General features: G+C 35.0%; 2 long non-coding RNA genes across 2 annotated transcripts; one reads left to right on the top strand and one right to left on the bottom strand.

Moving 5' to 3' along the window:
• Positions 1–267: 267 nt before the first annotated feature.
• On the bottom strand, positions 268–2,821 carry LOC109089658. The gene is made up of 4 exons (XR_006155634.1): positions 2,627–2,821; positions 2,482–2,534; positions 1,496–1,588; positions 268–1,217 (listed from the first exon to the last, which is right to left on the bottom strand). It is a non-coding gene; the product is annotated as an uncharacterized LOC109089658 (long non-coding RNA).
• Positions 2,822–11,231: 8,410 nt separating this feature from the next.
• LOC109094484 lies at positions 11,232–12,528 on the top strand. The gene is made up of 3 exons (XR_006155521.1): positions 11,232–11,297; positions 12,171–12,319; positions 12,452–12,528. It is a non-coding gene; the product is annotated as an uncharacterized LOC109094484 (long non-coding RNA).
• The last annotated feature ends 206 nt before the right edge of the window (positions 12,529–12,734 follow it).

A 12,734-nucleotide genomic window follows, 5' to 3' on the forward strand; every position in this document is an offset into this window, starting at 1 on the left:
TTAATATTCTTTTCTTCGGTGTGTTTCAAGAACAAATTAGGAACAAATACAAAAACATTTAATATGTGTAAAGCTTCAGCAGCATCTTAATTCACTTAGCACGATCTAAAACCATAGCTATAAGTTCATGGTTCTTGTTGACATTTTGTTTTGGCATTTTCCTTGAGTCTGTGCTGCAGGTAGTTCGGGTACACTATTATCATGCTTATTCCCTCAGGTCTGCCTTTAGAGTCAGATCTGAATTGCTCATCAAGACAAACATACACTGGTAAAAATGATGTGTTGGATTTACTTAAAATATATATGCACCATTTTTGCAACACACTTTTTAAGTAAACCCAACTTGGAACAATTTTACTTAAAATAAACAAGATAATCTTTGTTATATGAACTTAAATATTTGAGTTCACTCAACATTCTTTACTTAAAATATTCAACATTATATAATCTACCAAGTAATTTCAAGTTGTGTTAACTTAACATTTAAGCTCATTTATATTTAAAAATTCAGTTGAACCAACTTAACATTTTAACTGATTTTAGATCTTCAGCTATTGGTCTGCTTACAGTACATTTAATATCTTAAATAAATTAAACAAGCAAATTACACAAAATAAAGCATTTCAGTTTATTTATTTTTTTTGACAGGCTGCAAAGCAACGGTGAAGCCTAAAACAACACATCATGAATGTACAACACAATGTGACAAATATACAAATGGAAGTTCACTTCTAACAAGTTAATTCCTTGATTTTTAACCCTTTGCAACACTTCATAAAGGATTTACATTATTCCAGCATTTAATTTTGTACAGAATTCCTAATAAAACTAGAAAAAAAAAGCATTTTCTTTATCTTTTTTTTTTTTGTTTGTAAGACACAATAGGTCTACAATAGGTCACTTTTTTTTTCACCCTTTGCAACAATTTTTCTAACATTTACTTTTGGAACACCCAAAAACATCCTAAGAATAAAACAAGAATGTAATCAAACAGTTGCAGACAAACATTGTTCATTGAGCTCTTTGGGGTAACTCAGATTAATTGCTTAAATTAGGCCAAGCAGAAAAACACAAGCCTTCGCAACACCTGCCAATCTCGTCATCACCTCTATGCCTTCCAGCACTATCCCAGTCTGTAATGGATCATCTGTTGAGCCACCTTTCTTGATGATTTTAAGTGTGAGCAGTTCCAGTTCCTCCTTATTCCCATGAGTATCCTATAAAAATAAAACAAAAAACATAAAGCAAATACGCATTTACTTATAACAACACTTGATATTTTTTTCAGATTGTTTCTTAGTGCAAAAAATACATTGCAATTAAATAACACAAAAAAATAAGATTTTGAAATAGACATTTATATTTTAAAATAAAATAAGTGACTTACAGCTATTCATTTTATTTCTATCTAAGTTGGTTGAATTTAATTAACTGTCTTTATAAAAGTTGTTTATTTAGGTTTGGAGAGTAACTTGGATCAATTTCAGATGCTCACCTGATGGTGCTTGATCAGATTCTCAGGATTTTCAGAGAGGCAGACAATTAAGCATAGAATTACAACTTCTCTACGTTGTTCCACAGGGCTGGTCTGAAAAGTAAAACAAAATGCAGCTTGTTATGATGCATACACACAAAATCACAACTATACAGTGACTCCATAGAGTTTGTGAATGAAGGCATTATTTGACCAACTCATCTATAATGACAGTGAAACTGCTGATGGAAAATGAAGTTGAAAAAAAAAATTTTTTGAAAGAGAAAATAAAATTCTATACACCACAACAATGATCTGAAATTTATACAGTGACAAGAGTGTTTTAAAGCTAATTGGAGAACGTCAGTCAGAAGTCAATCAGCTGATCCACCCAAAATGTTTTCATCATTTACTCACCCTCACACTGTACCTGATTAATTGACTTTCTTTAGATAAACAGATAAACAGAAAGTGATTTTCAATCCTGGTCCTGAACAGCCACCGCTATGCACATTTTCTATCTACCTTATCCGTTAACGGCGCGCTCTTCGGATCAGCGGCAGAGGGAACGCAGGTTTAAATTTACAGTTGTGACCATAATTTTGAAGGTTTACTAGACAGAGGAATCATTGTCATTTAGAAAAACGTTTGCTTGTGTCTGAATCGAGATCACCATTACTTAATTATCATGCATACATATTGACACGTAGCATATATTTTAGAATATAATATAAACCAAACCTCAAAATTAACCTGCGCCCTGGCCTGGACTGCCACTTATAGAGAACATGAGAACATTGTGACCGAACTTTTTTATTATTATTATCCTGGAATGGGTTTACACGTACAAACTCAATGTTTTCATAAGTATTCATAACACGTTTCTAATTACTGAAGCATTATTCTAAGCGATTCGGAAATTCAGTTTAAAAGTTCCCTTTTAGATCACAAACGCAATAAACGGGTAACGTTATAGCTACGTTAAGAGACAAATTAAGTAAGCTTACCTCTTTTCAGCATCTACATCACGTTGCGTTTCAGAAATGCGTTTCTTCACCCCCTAACACACACACACACGCACAACAGGGGTTCACTGATGGTAAATCGCCAAAATCTGATATCATACTTAGTTTTCAAAAAAAGTTAGCTTACCCCTTCTCACCGTCTTCACATGTGCTTCACAAAATGGCTCCTTTGCAGGAAACAGCACATCACATGGCTCACAGTCAAATACTTAAAATTTTATGCTAGATTTACTTAATTTTAACATAATTGTACTAGTAGTTGTCATGACTTACTTTCTTTCATTTTATTTATGCATACATTTAAGTTCACTTTGTAACTTATATTTTTTGCGTTACATGAACTATATATGTTAAGTAGACATTGAAAAGTTATAAATACTCAGTTTTTTGTGTTTAATATATTTACTTTTATAAGTAATGGTTGTTCAGACAACGAATCGTTTTTTTCAGTGTATGCTGCCAAACTGGTCTCAGTCCAAATCTCCTGTGGCCTGACTATCACAGCACATTTTAGAGATGAGTGTTGAGAATCTGTCATAAAAGGCAACTGTCTAACTATAGAGTGTTTTCAAAACCTGACACTTCCTGCTGAGAAAGGGCAGAACTAGAGATTAGATGAAAAGAAAAATGAAAGACAAGAGGTTGTGTAAATGGATGTCCACTGAACAATTTTTAATTAAACAAGAGGGACTAAGCAGTGAGCACATAGACAGGCATAAGAAATGATCTCATGGGAAAGCTGGTGATGTTTTAATGAATTCTACTGGGCATCAGTCCAAGCTGTATTTCATGTGTTGTGACTTTAAACAGGTGAAATCTTTTTGCCTTATACCTACCTCATAGATGCCCTAAAAACCTTTTTGCACCCCTCAGTTAAATTTGGATTACACTCTAAGAGAAAATGGTACAAAAGCTGTCCCTGGGCATTCTTTTAAAAGGTACACCTTTGTTACTTATTTACCCCTAAAGGGGTAAAATACTAGACCTGTACCTAAATAGTACCTAAATAATGTTTCAGTAACAGCTTTTGGTGTAAATTCTGATTAATTTGGGCATATTTCAGTTCATTTTATCTTAGGAATTCAACCCAGTCACCTTTTTTTTTAAATGTCCATTAAAAGAACCAGCTCCTACATTGACATGTACTTGCACAGTTACTTACAGTCAACAGAATTTAAAGTGGAATGTCTAAATTAGTGTCATTTTTTTGTTTGTGAATCGGGTCACAATGCATGTTTTTGATTCACTTAAACTACCTCATAACAGTCATATGTTCATGAAGAGAACATCAGAAAGGGGAACCTTTAAAGGAATAGTTCACCAAAAAATAAAAATTAGCTGTTGATTTACTCACCCTCAGGCAATCCAAGATGTAGGCGACTTTCTTTCTTTAGTAGAACACTAAAAGATGATTTTTAGCTGAACCTGTGGTGCTTGGTGATTCATAATATAAAAGTCAGCAGGTGCTGTGTCTTTGAGGGAAAAAAGCAGGAACAAGAAATCTTGAGGATTTATGGATTATGGGTAAGAATGTTGAAAATAATGTTCAGTTATTCAGTTATTAAAATTTGCAAACTTTAGTGTACAGAAATTTTTTGTGTGTTTGTCCACTGATTATGAATACTAAAATCCATCATAAACCACAGACAATCGCATACTATACATTTTACAGACTCTCCCCCAAAGCACCTGAGGGGAGTAATTTAGGTACTGTCCTTAATTTAGCACAGTACTGAGTGTTTTTTTTTTTTTTTTCACAGCATTGTACATGAACAATTATTCATCAGCTCACTCACGGTAAGGTTAAATACCTTTGTAAATGTTTTAAGTGTCATTAAAAAAATCATGCTAATACAGACTGTTCGAAAATACATTTACGTATTTATTACACAGTATGTTTTTGTGTCGATGACTGAGGCACACATAACACAGTCTCAGGTACACCGGCGTATGATGCACAATTCAGCTGAGGCTCAATTCCCACTGATGCTTCTTATAATAAAACACTCGGTCATTTTCATCATTAAAGCTTCATTTTCAAGGAGTGCTAATTAACGGAAATTGCCTGTGTCTGCTTGGCAGTGACTACTATGTACGGTAATGGGGCACTCTGACTGCTTTCTTATTGGGTATAATGTGCTATTAGCACAGATTTGAATATGACAAAGGAACATGTGGGGAATTTACTGCAGAGAGGGAAAAGCCCAGTTTTGAAGTCTGACTTGGCAGCTTAACAGATTATAATACAATTAAAACAGGCCTGATGTAGTCCTTTTCAAAGGAATAATTCTCTGTAGTTTTGGATCATGTTCTATTTGCATAACATCATGTATAGAGAATGTCCTAATATACAGCGGGGTCCAAAAGTCTAAGATTACCCTTAAAATCACAGATTTAAACTCAAATTTAGACCCTGGAAATAATAAGACTGTTTAGGGGTTTAAAACAACAACAACAACAAAAACATCAGCTTTTAAACAAATTTTTGGAGTTCATGCAACTTGAATACTGCTGTCATTAAACAAATCAAATACTAAGAAATACAAAATATTACAATAATAATTACAACAGCAGCAGCATTGATCTCAGACTTTTGAATCCCGCTTTAAATGTATTTTCAGTGATTATGAACATCTATTGTTATTACAAAGGCAGGTTCATTGCTATCAAGTTGACGTCATTCTCTCTTATCTTGAAAATTAAGTGTGCTTTGATATACAGTACATGTTTCATGACTTGATGTCATATTTCTTTCCTTGAGAAGGAAAAGGCTATATCAAAGTATTTGCATTTAAAGGGGTCATCGGATGCCCATTTTTCACAAGTTGATATGAACATTCATTGCCTAAATTAAAACAATATAACATAAAAAAACACCCTTTTTACCTTGTCAAAATTATCTCTTTCCATATCAACTTTTCAAAATCAGCTCTGTTCCTATCAAGCCATTTACTTGCATGTCGCTTTAAATGCTAATGTTCTTTGCTCACCCAGTCCCACTCTTCCATGGGTTGACGAGCAAACTGTAAACTTTAGCCTCAAAACTTGCAAACTAGCACATTATTAGGAAAGGCGATTTGCAAAGATTCATAACAAACCTTAAAACGCACATTTCACATTTCTACGTTTACCTTGTATATCTTTGTTTCGGTTTCTCCTTTTCAATGACAAATATATACTATTGATAACTGCTGATATAGACAGTTAATTCCTCTCACGCATGCGCAGAATGCACGTGTTAGTTTGCTGTAAGCTGTAGTCTGTGCGGTGTGTTGGAGCGCAGCTCTTTGGTCCGACACTGCAGACATGAGGCGACAACACCGTCAGCTTTCGTCGCCGCTAGTTCTTTGAAGTCGGCTTGGTGTGTCCTTGTCAATCAACTATCGTGGGAGCGGCCTGTGCAGAACTACATCATTCTGACATAGGACTCTCAGAACAGCCTGATTTGAGAAAGGGGATTTTAAAATAGGGATTTAAACAAAACCACTTGGTGTATTTTTATCAATATAGGGTAGATGTGTACACACTCTTCCAACAAACATTTATGTTCAAACAACATGTAAAGTAAATTTTGCATTCACTTTTTGGAAATTTGACCCCTTTAAAAACAAGATATGGCAACATTTGCTTTCTTATTCCATCGAAACAACCTAGCAAGTTCACTTTTTCACTAAATATTGCAAATATTTTAAAACAAAGCGAGTGGTGTAACAGATGGTGCTGTGGAACATTATCACACAGTACTTTAGCACATTACCCATGAGATCTTATTTCAGTAACAAATCCCCTGTTAATGAAGAAAGATGTTGAAAATGCACAGAGGCTTTGTCATACTGTAAAATAAGTAACACATTACTTTATTTACTATAGGTGTATCTGACTTAGCAAAATCCAGTTAAATGGGGACACATACTTTTGACCGTATATATTTCTTATTATTTGTCTTGATATGTTTTTATTATATTTGTTGAATTATTGGAAAAGACATGGGAGGCTGTAGATAAACAAACAGAAGACCATATCCCACATGCTTTTAAAGTTCTTATAATGTGAGCAGAAAAAAGAGAAAACTTCTGTACTACATCATAATATGTTACCTGCATGATGAATCACGTATACTTCTACCCTACAACGATTCCACTTTAGAAATTCAGCTGAATTTATATTGGCCTGTTATTTCTAGTTGTAATTTATTATAGTAGTTGTTATTTTTAATTTGTCTCTGCTTCAGAAACACCGGAATGTACAAATAACATGCAACTGCACTTTCATAAAACAGTTATTAGGAAAAGCCTTTGTATGAATTAATCAATACACATGCAAGAAAATCTAAATGCGTGAAGCTGTAGCGAGTCCTCTGAGATAAATTCAGCTCACAGCATTCATTTTGCTGTAGGTGTGATAGGAGAGAGTGGTGTATCATGCATTCATTTTTACAAAGCTACACTTATAGATTGGGAGTAAACATTTTACATGAAATAACTTATTGTTCTTTACATTAATTGTGAGGAAACCTTTAAGCAGAAAACCCTTCCTAAAAGCTTTAGAAAATTCTTCCTGAAATGTTTTTGGCAGGTTGGCACCAAAATCTGCAGTCCTGCAGAAGCAAGCCTGGACACCCCTGCAGCTATTATTATTACTGTTAATAGTTGCAGTTTTTGTCTTGCCTCATTTTGTAGGCTTCATTGTGAACTATTGGAAGATTTAAGATAAATATAAAGTTAAAATGATCAAATAATTTCAACTATAATCCACATTTAATGTCCACATATTTATTTATTTGGTGAGCATCCGTGTAGCAAGATAATGTAAACCGCTTGCAAAATCCTTCTTTCACGGTGAAAGGGTTAACATTATACGTTTCCTCAACAAACTTATGTCTGTTGCACAAATAGTGTGGGTTTGATTTACAAACTAGTTATATTTACAATTAGGAGTAAGCATGAAAACACATGAAAAAACCCTGAAAACAAGTCGGTCTGGTTATTTTTAGGGATCACACAGATTTTATGCATAACAAAATGCAAGGTGACAAAAGACCACTTGTATTCTGACTCTCTTTGTCATTTTAACTCCCAGTGAGAGCTGCATTGCTAGGTCTTGTTGAACTGACTTTTGATAGATTATGCAGAACGTAAATACAAAATGTCAAGAGCTTTCCATTGTGTGAGTTTGAAGGGACATTTCCAGCGCTAGTCTGGTGATTGTATGCAGAAATGTCAGAGCTCCCCAAGTGGTTTTCACCTTGTCAGTGACAACAACGGCTTCTGGAGAATGGAGACGAGATCAGCTCAGAACAGCCAGGCCAATGACGTGGCCTTTGGAACGGGCAGTATAGAGATTCATTCCACTCTTCCTGTTCTGTACACAGCCTGGGCCACCAATCCCTCCCAGTTTTCTTTGCTTTGTTTTTTTTAAGTGGAAGATGTGGGTAAAAAGACACCATAATGGAATAAAAAAGAAGGTAAGAGGGACAGAAAAGGGGGAAATAGAGGAGAGCAGTTTCCATAGCAACTCAGAGAGCAGTTGAGTAGGAGAACGGTGCTGGCAGTCGGCCATCAGAAAGTTTCAACTCCAATTTAATTGCTGCTCCTGCAATTCAGCCTAATTTGAAAAAAGTCTTAATTAATCACAAATACAATGTTTTGGCAAACTCACAGTTGATGAACAGCTGGGATGAACTATGTACTCTTTACTACTTCACACATACAGCACTATAAATTTCCCATAATATCTGCATATCATTTAAGTCAAAAGATTACTAAAAATGCACATAAACAAGTGTAAGTATCCAAAAAGTGAATATGCAGTATACATGATGCGGTAAGCAATAAACCCAAATGATGTAATACTTTTGCTGAGATTCAAAAAGCAGCAGCAGGAGGGATGGCACTTTTCCATCCCATAATGCCAGAGGAGCTAAAGAGCTGTCAGATTCTAAAAATGAAAAATTACACACCTTCAAACCTAAAGAAAACAGTTCATCAAAGGTTGTGAAGTAAGATTTTCATCACATACGCATTTTTGAATTTTATCACTTTTTTTAACTTTTTTTTTTTTTGCACAAACTGCTTTTTTCCTCAAACAACAAATGCAGAAAAAGAAAGAAAGTGCTTTCTATGCCAAGTGTTCTCCAGCCATACAATAGCTTTGTGTGAGGTACAGACTTTTTTGCTTTCAAATGTTATTTGTGATAATGGATATTCGAATTTAGTAAACTTGTTACAACACAGTTAAAGGGCACCTATTATGCAAAATTCACATTTACATGGTGTTTGACCATACATGTGTGTTGGCAGTGTGTGAGCAAAACCACCCTAGAATGATAAAAATCCACCTAGTGGTTTTTTTACAATCTCAATAATTCATAAGCACTGTCTCAAAACGCCCTGTTCTAAGACTGCTCTCACTGTGACGTAGAATTGAGCTAAGCCCCACCGACGTGGTTTGATTGACAATCTGGTTTTGGCATAGAGCCCGCCCTCCGTGATCTGTACACCATCCTCCATTGTTTCAAAGACAGCCGGTAATGTCTCCTAAGAAACATAAGTGTTCTGTTGTGGGATGTAATAATGAACATAGTAGTTTTCACTTACTTCCGACATCAGAGCCACTGAAAACGCAGTGGATGGATTTTATTTATGAAGGAAAGGCGCCACTCAAAATTCCAAAATACATTTATGTTTGCGCGAATCATTTTTTGACTGACTGTTTTGAGAACGAGGGTCAATTCAAAGCAGGTCTTGCTTCAAAGTTAATCCTCAAGTCTGGATCGTTGCCTACTGTTCGCGATGCAACGTCACCTTCAGAAGAAGTAAGTGTATTTCATGTTTTTTTTAGAAAATAGTCATTTCAGTCGATGTCAGCCAGTTCAATAACAAATGCGTCTAAAGTTGTTGTCGTCGTCGTAGAAAATCTGACTGTGTATATAATGTAAACCTTGTTTGTAAAGTGTGTATCCACACGTATATAATTTTTGTAAGATATTGTATTAAAAACCTTGTATGTTTTCTGTAAAGACAAGACATCAAAATTGCTATGTTTATACAAAGGCCAGCACATCGACACGAAGCTGTAGAACGAGGGATATTGGCGTGCAGACAGAAACTTCAAAGCTATGCAGTGTTGGTACACAACTGTCAATGAGGACGCTTCAAAACACACCACAGGAGTGTCTGTATGTTTATGTTTTTAACTATATTTATATTATATAGTATACAATATAATATTATATAATTGTATTAGCTAATTGTATTTTTATATGCACATTTCGAAATTCATTTTCTGTAAAGTTGCTTTAAAACAATGTATTGTGAAAAGTACTATACAAATAAATTTGAATTTAATTAAATAGCCACGATAGAGAAAGTGAATCTTTGCTGAAACTTTGCTGAATTATATATTCCAGGTGTCCAGACAGAGACAACATTGTCAAGTTTTGATGTTAGCACAAAATTAGTTTCTCATACAGCTGTTGCGTCTTCCACGCCCCTCAAGACTTCATCAAAAAGACCTTGTCTGGACCTTGAGGAAGATGAAGATACCCTGCAGGAATGCTCTTCAATACTAACATCACAAGAGACTGATGTCACATTTAATCCTGCAGAGGCAGACACATCAATAACAGAGCCCAAAGACTTGTCGTAAGTTTATATTATATTTTAGAATAATGTTTGTTTTAATTATAGCATATCTAATTTTTCTGTAGTGCTTATGTAAATTAATGTTTTTTTTTTTCAGAGCTCAAGAATCCAGCCCTAATCAAAACATTTGTAAATATATTGTCTATGAGACCTGCATCATGGAACTGTTTGATGTGTGCCCCGGTATGTCATAGAAGCTGTCATATAAGATCACAAAGGATTGGAACATTTCTACGTGTTGAACAACTCTGCCACCATTGTCAGTTCTCACGGAAATGGAACAGTCAGCCGATTTTGGGCAGTACTCCAGCTGGAAACCTTCACCTTTCTGCTGCTGTGTATCTCAGTGGTGCTTCATTTTTCACAATTGAAAAGGTATTTGTAAAATGAAATAATCCATAGCTTTGCAGTTACATGAGACTAAAAATGTGTAATGTAAAAAAAAAATTATGTTTATTCATTTATTAATTAACTGCTTACCAACTATTCTCTATGTGTTGTCAGATATTTGCAGCTATGAAGTTACATCTTTTCAAGTACGACACCTTTCGTCGTCATGCACGAATGTGCATTGAGCCTGCTATTGTTTACAAATGGAGAAACTGGCAGGATGAGATGCTACAGCTGTTGGCTCAAAGGGAAAAGGTCATTGTTGGAGGAGATATGAGGGCTGACTCACCAGGTACATTGTGGGACAAATTTACATTGTTTTTTTTATAAAGAAAAAAATATATAGAATTTTATCTTATAGACAAGGCACATTGTGTAATAAGAGATTATGTATTTTTTGTTTTTGAAGGGCACTCTGCCAAATATGGCAGTTACACAATGATGGACCTGGAGACAAACACCGTTGTTGATGTACAAACTCGTCCAGGTAAATGAGCAGAAACCTTTGATGCAACGTCCTGGAAAACTTGAATATTTTATTTTAAACGCAAAAAAATAATTATATTTTAATCGCTTTTCAGAGTAATGAAGTGGGAGGAAGTTACCACATGGAAAAGGGAAGGTTTGAAGAGAGGTCTTGACTTTTTGGATGCTCATGGAGTGACTCTGGACTGCATTGTGACTGACCGACACATCCGCAAATACAAAAATTCCTCAGGGAACGCAATGTCAACCAATTCTATGATGTCTGGCACATAGAGAAAGGTAAATAACCTTACTACCATCATATCATTTTCTAAATTTTTACGGACTAATAATTGCGCTGAAACTGTTCTATCTGAACATAAATATATATATAAATATATATATATACACATATACTGTGTGTATATATATATATATATATATATATATATATACATATATATAAACACCACCATTACATTATATGTAATGACACATTGCTCTACTTATTGTGTGTTGTCATGTTTGTATTTAATTGAAATCTCCAGGAATTTCAAAGCAGCTGGAAAAAGTGTGCAAGCTAAGGGTTGTGAGAAAATACGTAAATGGTTGCATAGTATAAAAAAACCACATCTATTGGACTGCTGCATCATCAAGCAGTGGACCTGAAAGAGTGGCTAAATGGATGTCTATGCTAAACCACATGCAAAATAAGCACACACATGAAGACAGCAATTTTCCAGCATGTCTACATGGAACAAGGAGAAGTCGAGACACAAAAAAAGTGGATAGCTGCTGGTATGTAGGCTAAAGAAGCAATAGTTACTTTTAAAAAATGTATACAGGTCATATAGCTTGCCTTTTTTTATTTAAAATTACATCATACTATAGTAACACTTCCAATAATTTAGGAACACTGCCCATATCTCAAGTTGGAGAAAGTTCTCTCCAACAGAGAATTGTGAAGGATGTTGCCAAGCTAAGTCCACACTATCAGACTTCTTCTATCGAGGTTTTCCACAGTGTAATACTACGGTTTACACCAAAAAAATGTGGTTTTTTTTGTTCCATTTCTGGGAATGTTTGTGCAGGTAATGTTATTGTTGTAAAAATAAATTTACTTTTACATACACTGTAGACATTGAATGTTGAAAATGTATTTATTGCTTACAGACTATACCTGGCTGCACTACATTACAATGAGAATGCCGGGCGTACTCAAGCTACGACAGCAGCTGGTCGACCGGTGTTCAAAGTGACCTTTCCAAAGGCCAAGAAGGGAGAATACCGGGTCAGAGAAGTAAAGACACAAGCAACATTCAGTATGTATAAAATGAGTTTACTTAACAAATTTACTACAAATGTACATATCTTTTTTGCATAATTTCTTACAAGCTATTTGAAAACTCAATATTTGACTAATTTAAAATAAAATAAAATGTTATATTGCACAGGATATGTGGATGACCTGCTGGACCTCATATTTGATAAAGTCTTTGTGGATCCTGCACCATATGTGGATGATGTTTTTGAGGATACCAATACCACCAGCATTGTGTGGCAGAGTATGACCGGCCAGAGAAGGAGGAGGCCATCTCTAGTAGGGTATCTCGGTTTAATCAATAGGTGGTCGAAAACCTACATAACTACCCTGGGTATCAGTAAACTCTCTTCGAATCCTCATGACCACACAGGATGGAATCACAACTCGAACTTTTCGTCCAAGGAAACCCCAGC

Source organism: Cyprinus carpio, chromosome B9 (assembly GCF_018340385.1).
Source record: "Cyprinus carpio isolate SPL01 chromosome B9, ASM1834038v1, whole genome shotgun sequence".
Classification (NCBI taxonomy): Eukaryota; Metazoa; Chordata; class Actinopteri; order Cypriniformes; family Cyprinidae; genus Cyprinus; species Cyprinus carpio.